This window comes from Panthera leo, chromosome C1, assembly GCF_018350215.1.
Source record: "Panthera leo isolate Ple1 chromosome C1, P.leo_Ple1_pat1.1, whole genome shotgun sequence".
NCBI classification, from domain to species: Eukaryota; Metazoa; Chordata; class Mammalia; order Carnivora; family Felidae; genus Panthera; species Panthera leo.
In genome coordinates this window covers 98,790,786-98,803,409 of record NC_056686.1, presented here as the reverse complement: position 1 = coordinate 98,803,409, position 12,624 = coordinate 98,790,786, and the positions used below count along the sequence as shown (strand labels likewise).

The 12,624-nt window shown below is 49.2% G+C and overlaps 1 long non-coding RNA gene across 3 annotated transcripts in view; it reads right to left on the bottom strand.

Annotated features, from left to right (window-relative positions):
* The window catches only part of LOC122228507, a 37,260-nt gene that overhangs the window by 17,258 nt on the left and 7,378 nt on the right, over positions 1–12,624 (bottom strand). For 2 of the 3 annotated variants that reach the window (XR_006206623.1, XR_006206625.1), the window contains exons 3-5: positions 5,520–5,605; positions 2,848–2,962; positions 2,532–2,614 (exon numbers count right to left, since the gene is read on the bottom strand). This is a non-coding gene — a long non-coding RNA (uncharacterized LOC122228507). The remainder of the gene's footprint in view (positions 1–2,531; positions 2,615–2,847; positions 2,963–5,519; positions 5,606–12,624) is intronic. The other variant, XR_006206624.1, reaches the window with a different exon arrangement.

Here is a 12,624-nt window from a genome sequence, read left to right as displayed (position 1 = left end):
GTACTGGTGATGGTCTGGCGGTTCCACAATATCTGCCGACAGTGACATTCTCTTGGCCTTTCCCTTCCAGGACAAGTAGGCTGAGGTAGGTGCAGCCCACATCACCCTCCAGACAGAAAAGAGAGCAAGGAATGCATCAGCCTCCTTTGTCCCTTCCATCGGGAAAGCAAAATGTTCACAGAAAACTCCTGCAGGCTTCTGCTTACATCTCTCTTACTTTAAAACTGTCACCTGGTCACTTCCAAAGCAGAGAAGCCGAAAAAGTACTTAGCCTCCCTGGGCTTTATAAGCCAAGTGGACGAGAGAAATGGAGTTAGAAATGGATGCCGAGTCAACCAATATACAGTATCTGCTACAAAGAAAAACAAAGATTTTCCAGGTTACCTTGGGCACATGTCCTTTAGGGAACCACACAGTATCGGCTTTGAGGGATTTAAAAAATAGGACACACATTTGGTTAATTGCCTATTTTGCATGCAACACTATCCTGGGTCCCGGAAAGTCTCAGAGGTCTAGCGATACAGGCTGCCCCCACCTGAAGAAGGAAGGGAGGAGCTAGCTAACTAAGTTTTCATAGTTCTAAGGAATCATGGGAAATTCTCCATCTCCGTTTTCGTGTTACAAAAGGATTGGCTCTCTAAGGACATGTCAAACTCAAGAGCTTGCTGATTTTGTATAAGTAATCATTTATTAAGATGTTCTCTGTCCCTGCTGCAATGTCACTGTGAGGGTTGCTGTCAGCAACGTGTAATGACCCATATTTCCCCAGAAGCTTAAGCCATCACTGCATTAATTTGATGTGACGGGGGCAACCAGAATGTGGCATGGGAATTACATTTTAATGGGAAACAGTGCTGCAAACTTCAGAAGCAAGGACAGATGGCAAAAGCTTGGAAAAGACCAGAAAAAGTCAACATAAATAGGAAATAAGAATTTAGAACTTGGAGCTGGCATTAAGAAGCAATTTATAAACAATTTTTGTCCTTCCAAGATCCTGACACTGTTTAGACCCCCTTTTGGGGAATATGTGGCATGCCTATTTCTAAAGGTGTCTGCTCCTCATTCGACCTCAGGTGCTTACTCTTAGCGACCTTGTAGGCACAGTCCTTCATACATTCGATAAATCTTCAATGAGCACCATTTGTTCCAAGCACTGTAGTAAGTCCCTGGGACATAAACATGAAATAAACCTTGGTCTCTCACCTTGGGATACTTAGGTCTATTGGAAGAGATCGCTCCCTTGACTAAACGCTGAAATTCATTGGGACAAGTGGCCATAATAAAACTGTGAACCAGAGGCCGAGGAAGTTCTGAGAGATCCAGGTCAGTCCTGCCTGATGTAGGTATGGGGCGAGGTGGGTTTAAGTGGTGGAGGCACAAGAAGGGTCTTCCCAAGCAGAGCAAAAGTTAACTTTTGAGTGGTAGGACAAGTGCATAGGCACGGAAAATATGTTTGGAAACCTGCATGCATTTTGTGCACCCTCTAGGATCCAGGGTATGTGGAGGAGAATGGTGGGTGAAGGGCTCGGAGAGCCCAGCTCATTTTGAAAGTGTTTTGTGGGCCTTACATACAGAAGGATAGTTATTACAAGGGCTGGAAGCCTGGGGACTGACTGGGGATTGACTGGTCATCCCATGCTCCTTCATATCCAGGGATCTGAACACCACTAGCTGTCAGCCAATGAGAGTCACTTGCTTGAGACTGGGAGATTGGGAAATGGAAGGGCCTGGGAAGCATGTTCTGTGTTCTTCTGTCTCCGGCAGCCGCTTCTCAGTGCTTGGGCTTTGGCAGAAACAAAGATTTACCAAGTTCTCAAGGGACCTCGTCAGCTACCCGCTTCACTGCCATAGGACAGGCGTGATCATCAGTAGAAGTTTTCTGCAGTTTCCTGACCTGGACGGCAGCAACAACTTTTTTTAACCGTAGGACCACAGCTGCAGTCGTGAACCTAAGAGCTAGCATCTTCCTCCGACTTCCACTAATCCCACTTTCCCAACAGGTTTGTAGACACCTAATCCCCTCTATTAAATCTCTCTGTTTGAAATTCCAAGAGTAGGTGCTCTTTTCCTGACTGAACTCTGACTGCTACCGTATCATTATACAGGAAGGTGAGGCACAAAACCACCCTTAACTCATGCAGTCAGTGAACTGTCTACATAGAAAATCTACAGATGATTTTAGAACTGTTCCTCAAGAACAGTTCATCAAGGAAAACGTTCGTCAAAGAAAGTTCAGCAAGGTTGCTAGATAGTAAGACTGATGTATTTAAAAAAAATCAATTGCACAAGTCACAAACCTGGATGTTATCCTTGATTCTTTCCTCTTCATCACCCCTCACATCTAATCAATCACCAAGTCCCCTTGATTATACCTACCCAACGTTTTGCAAATACATCAACACCCCCCTGCCACCACCCTCATCAGACCACCAAGGCTTCTCCCCTAGATGACTAACTTAGCCCACTTGGGCTGGTTATTGAAGAAATACCACAGACTGGCTGGCTGATAAACCACAGAAAGTTTTTCTCACTGTTCTGGAGGCCAGGAAGTCCCGAAAGCGTCTTGGTGAGAGCCCCCTTCCTGGTTCAGAGGTCGGTGCCTTTTCATTGCATGCTGATAGGAGAGAAGGGATTAGGAAGCTCTCTGGGCCTGTCTTATAAGGGCACTAATCTTATTCACGAGGCCTCCACCCCATGATTCATCACCTCCCAAAGGGCCACCTCCAAACACCATGACATTGGCGGCTGGGTTTCAACATATGAAGGGGGGCGGAGGAGGGGACAAACATTCAGTCCCCAGCGACTACCCTAACAGCCTCCTAACTGGTCTTCCGGATGTAGCTTTACCTTCTTGAATTCGTCATGGCACAGCTGGAAAGGTCTTTCTGAAACACGAACTCAATCCCAGCATTCTCCTGCTTCAAAATCTTCCCATTTCTCTTGGGATCCATTCCAAACTCTTCTGTGTGGGTTACAAAGTCCTTCACAGCCTGCCCTCTGTCTCACTCTCTGTTCTACTCTCTCTACGCCACTCGTCTCTTGAGGGCTCCAGCCTTACTGTGATTTTGTTGTATTCTCAAATAAGCCTTTTTAAAAATTATATTTATTTTGAGAGAGAGAGAGAGAGAGCACGCACGCATGAGAGCAGGAGAGGGGCTGAGGGAAGGGGAGAATCTTAAGCAGGTTCCATGCCCAGGGCAGAGCCTGGCCCGAGGCTCGATCTCACGATAGAGAGATGATAACCTGAACCGAAGTCAGTAGTTCGATGCTTAATTGACTGAGCCACTCAGGCGCCCCTCAAATAAGCCTTTTCAGGAACAGTTATCTCTGAGAGCCTCACCCTTCTCCTTAGCCCCTCCCACCCTTCGGCTCCTAATCAGGCTTCGGACTGGGGATTGTACCTCCTGTCCTCCCACTTGGTGAACTGAGCCCAGAGCCCTGCCCGGGGCTCTCCTAGCCATCCCCCTGCCCCACCATGGCACCTACTATACTTTATTGTTCCTGCTTGTTTAATTGTTGTTCTCCATCATCCAACTGTGAGATCCACTGAGGCTGGGAATGTGGAGATCATTGTACTTCCAGTGCTGACACATGGGAGGCACCCATTAAATATTTGTTCAAAATAAACCCTTACTCTAGGCCCTCTTCAGTTGTTAGACTGAGGGGTGAGGAGGTGCAGGAGGAAGGGAGGCTAGGACAAAGACAACCAAGGCTCTACTGATGGGTTACTGTCCTGCACAAGCCACCACAGGGGACCACAGGGAAGTTCATTTCCATCTCAGCAAATCCCAGGATGAGGTGAGGCACTTGTCTCAGGTATAAAATTTAGAGAGGCACCAGAAAGTTCAGCAATCAAGATAAAGAATACTTGAATGAATATTAAAGAACCATATTAGAGATGCAAGCAAAAAGAAAAAACTCGGGAAAAAGACTAATCCTGTCTATATGTAACACTTGTACATTTTATATTTTTGTCCTTCAAGGAGTTTTTACATCAATTTTAATTTTTCAAAATGTTGCATTAAGCTATCACTTAGTGTACTGATGACTGATTTGGGCATGCTCTTAACCTTTGTACCTCAGTCAAGTTCATCACTCACCTGCCTATTGTCCCTGCTCTGAAGGATCCGTAGTGTGTTTTACCAAACTCTGATGGTGGGAATTATTGTTTCCTTGTTCAGTACAATGTGTGTTATGGGGTTTTTTCATATAACCTTTATAAAGGAATAGTGTTCCTTTTATTCCTGGTTTACTAAAAATATTTATTAGCAACGACCATTAAGTTTGAAAAGAGGTGCTTTTTAAGCATCTATTGATATGATCATGTAGTGTTTCTCCTTCAATGTAAGAGCGCAGGGAAATAAGGGTGCCTGGGTGACTCAGCCAGTTGAGCACCTGACTGCGGCTCAGGTCATGATCTCAAGGCTCAAGGGTTCGCCTTCCCCCCCCCCCCCCCCCCCCCCCCCCCCCCCCGTGCGCGGCTCGGCTCTGTGCTGACAGCTCAGAGCCTGGAACCTGCTTCAGATTCTGTGTCTCCCTCTCTCTCTGCCCCTCCCCCGCTCATGCTCTGTCTCTCTCTCTCTCAAATATAAATAAACTTTTTTTTTTTTCAACGTTTTTTATTTATTTTTGGGACAGAGAGAGACAGAGCATGAACGGGGGAGGGGCAGAGAGAGAGGGAGACACAGAATCGGAAACAGGCTCCAGGCTCCGAGCCATCAGCCCAGAGCCTGACGCGGGGCTCGAACTCACGGACCGCGAGATCATGACCTGGCTGAAGTCGGACGCTTAACCGACTGCGCCACCCAGGCGCCCCTAAATAAACTTTTTTTTTAAATGTAGTGAACTACATGAATAACAGTGAGAAAAGTTTTTCCTAATTTTTTGTTATCATCAACAGATAATAAGCATATCTACGGATCAGTTATCTTCTGTCATTTGAATTATATCTTTAGGTCAAATCCCCTCACATTCGTATGCGTGGAATTAGTGGGTTGCCGTTTTATTTGAAGCTTTTACCTTTTAAATGTTTCCCAAATTAAGCACATTTAAAAAAAAAAAAACAAAAACCATTATCCATAGTAGCAGTCTCCCTTCATGAGGGCCCCCGGGGGAATTTGACACATTTTCACTTCCTACTTCCTCTCTTATTCTTTTCTGCCACCATTTATGTGTAAGGAGCTCGGGTCTGACAGTAGTAACCGTTCAGTAACTGTTAAACCTGATGGGAACTTTCAGTACCTTTTATAGGAAATAAAAGAAAATCCCCGCTCAACTGCACTTCAATTAAACATTTGGAGAGAAAAAAGAATTTTTAAACAAGCAAACAAAGAGAATCCCCACATATGGCAGGGTTCTTTCAGGGGAATTTGCTGCTTTAGAATCTCCTAACATGCGTGAGTGTTGCAGAAAAATTAAGTTGGAGCTTAGGTAGGAGAAAAGGTAGCCAACTCCTTTGTGTCTTCTCTTTCTATCTTGGCTGGGAATATGGGGTAGAGATTATTTCACGGCTGACTCACCGAGGGGCACCTCAGCCTCTTCTCTCTTTCTTTTTTCCAGGAGGATCTGTTGACTGTTGTTAAATTCGGTAAGTCACTGTGGAGTCCTGCAAAGGAATGAGACAGCAGCGTGTGGGGAAACTGAGGAAGGGAATGAGGTTGTGCAGGAGGAGTGTGCACGGCAGTTGGGGCAGTGGCCAGGACTCCAGTGTAAGCTTCTTGAGAGGGGGGCTTTGTCTCTCATCAGGGCTGCACCTGCCATGCTTAGTATAAAGCTGGACACACAGCAGCACCCGGTAAATACCTGGCAGTGAATTAAAGAATGAACCACGAAGTCCTGTCAAACCCCACCATCGAGGGCTGAGCTAAGGAGAGGAGTATAAGAAGTGATCAGAAAAATCCACAGACACGGTATCCAAGGGAAGAATGCCAAGGGAAGAATGGTTTAAGTGGAGGGAAAAGACAGCATTGTGTCAAATCATGCTGAGAGGTCATAGCAGTTACAAAACAGTTCATTTGCAGTAAATACGAAAAACATCACAGCAATGACTTAGAAAATAAGGGTTTTGATGTCATTGTTGTTGTTTGTTCGCCTCATGGTAGGAAGTTCGGAGGGGCGGTGCCTCCACAATGGCCCAGTGCCTTTCTTTCTCTCTACCATTGGCAATGTGTTGGATTTCCCTCTCTTGTCACAAGATGGCTGCTGTGTCTTTGGCGATCGTGTCCATATCCACACCAGAAGGAGAGAGGATGCGCAAAAGAGCAAAGCAGGCCAGCTGAGTCTGTCCATTTTTTCTCAGGAACACCAAAGCTTTCCCAGAACAAGCTTTTACTTTCCTCTTTCCTCTCTAGGTCATGTGGTCACCTTTAGATCAATTCGGACCAAGAGTCTTAAGATTCCATCCCTGTGTTAATCAATCAGATTCATTCCCTGGGGCTGAGGAATGGCCTCTCCCCGAACTCAAGGGGTCTCCAATGGTGACTGAAAAGAAATGGGTTCTGTTGGAGGAACAGAGAGAGAATGCATGCTGGGTAGACAACGGATGATGTCTGAGGCACAAATCACATCTTTAAAAGACAGGATCCGCTGCGTCATGCGTAGGGCCCAGTATAAAACAGGATTCTGGAATGCTCTGTTCAACATACTAAGAATTTCCAGACAGCAACGGTGAAGCACTAAACCAAGCGTGGGGCCCTTCAGAGTATGGGTCCCTGGGCCACTGTCTTCCTCCCGTGCCTGTGAAGTCAGGCCTGGGCCTCAAGCTTTCCACTGGGCTGGGCAGCCGGGAGCTCAGTGGTCAACTCAGGTGAAGCAGGGAGGGGGAGGAGAGACGAATGTAGTGGGCTGAGGAGCTCATGGGGGTGAGGAAGTAGTAATGGCACCAAGACTCGCTGGAGAAAATAGACACGATGTGGTAGGAGAAGGCTGGCTAACTAGGGAAAGAGAGAAGAGCATGGGCGGAGGCTACATGTACCCAGCGAACTGCTGCTCGGGCGTTTTTTTGTCTCTCTTCTGGACCCACTTGATTTGGAGGCTGGTGGGGCTTCTGTGGAGAGCAGGTGGCGGGGGGAGCTGGGGCTGAGAGCTCCACTCACCCCTCACGGGGCACATGCTACCAAACCAGGGGATCGTGGAAACAGAGTGAGAAAAGGTAGGCTCGAATCCCACTTCCGCCAGGGATTAGCAAGACTGAGTCTCTGTCCCCTAAGGAGCTCGCTTGTCAACAGAGGATGGCCAAGCCTGCGTCACTCGGTCTATAGGGGGGGTCACTTGCTATGAAGGGAAGGCACGGTTATCGCCCTTTGAGCAGACACCCTCCACACAAAAGTCGGTCATCCTTCTCCCGCCAATTCCTCCACCACTATTGACCCCTGCCACTCAATACCAAGTTTAAGAGGAGGTGTCAATTTTAGTAGATTCCATTAACTATGCAATGATACTGTCAACGCAAGCGGTTGGTGGGATGGTGCAGGGAAGGGAGGGACAAGAAGAGGTAGACATGTTTGTTTATGTAAACCCACCCCGTTCCCCTGCTCCCCCCACCTTTGCCACCCATTGGAGACAGGCTCAGGGCTTATGCCCCCCAGGGATGTAAACAGTGCCTCAGTGATGTCACCCCCATCAGTGCCAGGAGATATAAATTTCATTTCCCAGAAAATGCAGCAGACAGTAGCTTCTGGGCAAACAGTGACTCTGGCAATAAATATTGGCAGAGGAGAGAGACCTTTAATGGAAGAGCTTTGTGAACCTAGATCAGCCAGGCTGTAAATCCCCAGACAGAGAGGGATTTAATATTTTAGATCAGAAGACAGATTCATCAGAGCAAAATAAATAATTCTATAGTCCGTCGGAGGCAATCGGCTATTAAAACGTAAGTATTAAAAATAAAAACCACATCTCAGGTAAGAAATCGTGGAATGAGGCGGAAGCCCCCTCACCAGAATGAAAACCACCTAGTCTGGGTTCACAATTGAGTGGCCAGGCAGAGGGGCGTGTCCTCCTCCAGGAAGAGCCGCAGAGCCAAGCGGGAGATGGTGGGCGGAGCCTCCGCTGGGCTCAGGGGTAGGAAGAGGGGCTGAGGGCAGAGCCGGGCAGTCAGATGGCACTGGATGCAACTTACCCTGGCAAAAACAAAGTGTGCAAGGAGGACAGCAAGAACTCACCTGGAAAACACAAAAAAACACAAAAAGGACCCGTTGCAAGCTAACATAGAAGTCAGAAAGCGTCCGCCGGATATCACGTGTCAACAAATACGCCGGGAAACTGAGTGCTATGACATTTTAAGTAATATAATGTGAATTTAATCTCATTCTGTATTGCTCTGCAGTGAGGTTGCTTCACACACTGCCCGACTGCAGGAAGAAGACCAAGGCTTGTCTTCACCTTGCAAGATGTCTGGACATCTAAGGCTTTGGAACCCCTTAGTTCTTCCCAAAAGATGATGCCGACATCCAGGGGCAAAATCTTGCTCTGCTAGACCTGGGACGTCGCACACCACTCCGCGACTGGTCAAGGCCAAAGGCAGACCTAAAGTGGGGAAGATTCACTAAGGCGATGGCACTTCCACACCTTTCCGGCCAGTTCTGTAGAACGCTTGCATCCAGGGGGGTAAGCAGTGCGTCACTGTTCTTGTCCCGTCAGATGAGGAAATGCAGGAAATTCAAAGAGGTTAGGTGACCTGCTCAGGGTCGCTTGACCTGGGGCTTCTTGCTCAAAGTCTGAAGCTTTTCTCACTTTATTACAAAGCAGTGCCAAATTCCAACTCGGCATGAGAAACTTTCTCTGGGAATTCTTTGTCTGCAATGAGAGATTCAAATGTGCACAGGCCAGTCTGGCGATTCCCTGGGGCTCCCCAGCAGGCCCTGACACTAATCTCATTCTACAATTGACCCCCATGAAGAAGCATCCTCTGGACAGAAGGAGTGTCCTCTGAGGCCTGGAGGCCATCTTTTCTAGACCTGGCGCTGGTCTGAGCAGGCAGAGGTGAAGGTGGGTGTTCAGCCTATGGCGCTGGTCCCGTAGGATGTTTGCCCTGACTGCAGACCACTTGTTAACTTTCCTTGCTACCCGGTCTCTCTCCCACTAGTTATGGTCTCCCACCCTTGGCCTATATGGGCTGGAGTGAAGGTAGTGGGGCAGAAAGATATATCAGGCTCAAGTCACTGACAGTCTATACATCTCACTCTTTTTTTTTTTTAATTGTTTTTTAACGTTTATTTATTTTTGAGATAGAGAGACAGAGCATGAATGGGGGAGGGTCAGAGAGAGAGAGAGGGAGACACAGAATCTGAAACAGGCTCCAGGCTCTGAGCTGTCAGCACAGAGCCCGACGCGGGGCTTGAACTCACGGACTGTGAGATCATGACCTGAGCCAAAGTCGGACGCTTAACCGACTGAGCCACCCAGGCGCCCCTATACATCTCACTCTTACTGAGAACCAGCAGTCCTAAAAATGTATCTGCAATCATCATGGCTGCCTGGAGACTGCCCCCTCTCACACCCTGGTGTCCAGAACAGTGGCCATGTTGGATAGATCTGTGTGTGTGTGTGTGTGCGCGCGTGGGTGCGCATGTGTGTGCCCACACATGCACCAGGGAGGAGTGGAGTGATCCAACTATTGAGCCATGCCCATATCAGTGGCTTTTAAGAGACTAAAAAGTATGGATGGAAGAGCTAGGCTTACTCCCCTTGGAAACAGGAAGTGAGCCTTTTTTGATATGTTAGGCCAGGCGTCAGTAACGACAACCTGTGTGCCAAATCTGGCCTGTGACCTGTTTTGGTGCAGCCAAGAAGCGAAGAGTGACTTCTACCTTTTTTAAGTGGTTGGAAAAAAAATCAAAAGAATATCTCATGGCAAGGGATAATCATACGAAGTTTTGAACGTCAACATCCATATGACAAAGTTGCATCAGCACATCACCTTGCTCCTTTGTTTACATAATTATCTGTGGCTGTTTTCACAGTTGACGTAGATCTGCAACAGAGACCATTTGCCTACCCCTGGTCTAGGCTTTCAGTTCAAAAAACTTTCGAGGGGAACAGACTTGTGCCAAGCTCTGAGCTCATCTCTGAGGGGACACTCACTGTTCTTGTGAGGCCCCAGGACTAGTAGAAGGGCACGTGGGTGAAGCAGCTAGTCCTGTGTTCCTAGAGATGCCAGATCCAGTCTGGGACCCCGGGTTTGCAAAGAGATTCCAGTCTGAAGTAACGTGGCCTTTGCAAGGGGTCCTAGCCATTCACGATTCCACTGAGGGCACGGTTTTGTAGGAGAGTGAGCCGGGCCCTTGAGGCATACCCAGCGGTCCCTGCCAGTGCTCAGGGTATGGGCTGGCTCTCACATCCAGGTGCTGCCCTGCCCCAGCCTGTTCTGACCGGCTCTTTGCAAACAGGTGTGGGGAGACCTAGTCACCATAGGCTGATGTCCCTTGTGCCAGTTTTCCAGCAGTCCATGGGTCACCCACCCTCTGCATGTGGTTGTGTCCCCTGTTCCTTTAGTGGATTGTTTTACTGTTTCGCTATTGCTCTTTTATTGTGGGTGCTGTATGCAATCTGGTCTCTCCCTCTTCCTGCACTCCCTGCCTCACACAGGTGTGAAATGTCTCTTTCCCCAGGTAGACCGCCAAGTCTCTCTGATGCCACCTTTGGTCAGTGGCTCCTCACAGGCGCCCGAGCCAAAGCCAGCAACCTTCAGCACCAAGCGTGAAGCAGTAACAAGAAAGCTGTGAATAATAAAATAGCGTTCAAGATGCCAGCAGCCTCCACGTCAACCTGTTTGGTGGAGAACTCGAGGACCCCTCCGCTAAGCGTGAGAGAGAAAGTCTACCCTTAAAAGTTATACAGGTCACGGGGTTCTGCTCCTTTCGATGCCCAGGGCACACACGGTGTTTGTCCAAATGGCATCCATGAGCTGAGCTCAAAGGTAATGGCTGATCCCAACTTGAGCTTTGAAAGTGAGCCTCAAAGGTAACTCGTCTTTCTGCTGAATTGCAAGGACATGTGACAGTCAAGGGGAAGGCCCCACAGGCACTGATTGCCAAGGAGAAGAAAGAAGAAAGGTAGGAAGTGAAAGGACCCCACTGGGACCTGAACTCGGGTCAGGAGCAACATGGAGGATGAGGAGGGAGTGCGCGCTTCCTCCAGGAAGGAAGGTTCTCGACAGGAGGGGCGGTTCCGCTTGTGTAGGAAGGGGGCACTCGGAATGAAATGGGTCATCCTGGGGGGAGACTTGAAATGGGCTATGGGATTTACAAACGGGTGAGAGATTTCATTGGGGTGAGGGGCGGCCGTGCTCCGGGCCGTGGCATTTGCTCTCTGCGCCCAGTTTCCAGGCCTGTTTTGCCCAGCTGAGCTGCCCAGTGCCCGGTGTGCTGGGCGGCGAGGGAGCCTCCGTCTGCGAGGTCCAAGGCCGGCTGGTGTCCTAGACAAAGCAAGGGTTCACACTAGGACAGGCTTGAGGTTGGAGTACTCTGGGGAGGCCCCAGACGCACTGGTGCCTTCCTTCACCGCCACTCTCGCCCACGTAGTAGAAAGTTGTATATGAACAAAACGTGTGTGATTCGAACCAGGATACCAACGCACTAATGGGAACTACACTGGTGGGATGGTAGAAGCTGTGTTCAAAAGCATGGTCTTCCCTTACTCTTTATAAGGGCATGGTTTCACAGGCAAGGATTGGGGGACGGAGCGTGAGTCTGTTGTACCTTCCGCATCAGCAAGCCCAGAGATGGGGCAGCTCTGGGTTGGTCCAGTGGCCAAACGGCATCGTCAGCCACCTGTCCCTTCACTTCCTCCTCTGCCCTCCTCACCTCCTGGCCTCGTCCTCGGGCTGTTCTCCTCCGTCAGAAGACAGCCGCCACATCCTCGCACCACAAAAGCCAGAAGCAAAGAGAGATCATGTCTTCCCTGAGTTCATTCTCAAGACCGAGGGAAGCTTTGCTAGAAGCCTTTCCCCGCGGACTTTTCCTCCTGCCGTGTTAGCTAGAACGGGATGCTCTGTCCAGCCCCGGTGGGATCGCTGGAAGGGGGATGGCATTATCAGGATGCGCTTGGATGAGTCGCACTGACTGACTTCACTCAAGATCCACGACCACTGACCTCAAGGAGGCCCTTCCGGCTACCTGGCAACACACGATATATTTATTCCTACAGCAGCACTTCTCGGACGTGAGTGTGCATCAGAGTCCCCTGGGGGCTTGCCAGAGCACAGAAGGCCGGACTTGGCGCCACGGGAGGGCTGGAGTGGGCCTGAGAATGTGCATTTCTGGTGAATTCTCAGATGACGCTCGTGCTGTGGGTCCCGCCCGGCACCACACTTTGGGAACCACTGCTCTAGATCGCTGGCAGTCTTACTGTCCTAGACAACACCATTGGCCTCCTCTTCCTCCTCAAACATCTTAGCGCTCCCCCTATGTCCCCGTCAATCTCGGCTGACACCCTGCAGCCTACTTCACTGAGAACAGAAGACCACCCGCTCCCATCATCACGACTAATGTACACTTTGGTTTCCCTTCTGCTGCTACGGGTGAACTGCCTTGCTCTGATTTAAGGCCCGTCCTACATCCGTGTGCCTGACCTTATCCCCTCTCTCCCGGCCGGGCTCATCCCTCCAAAAGCCGTTCCCCTCCC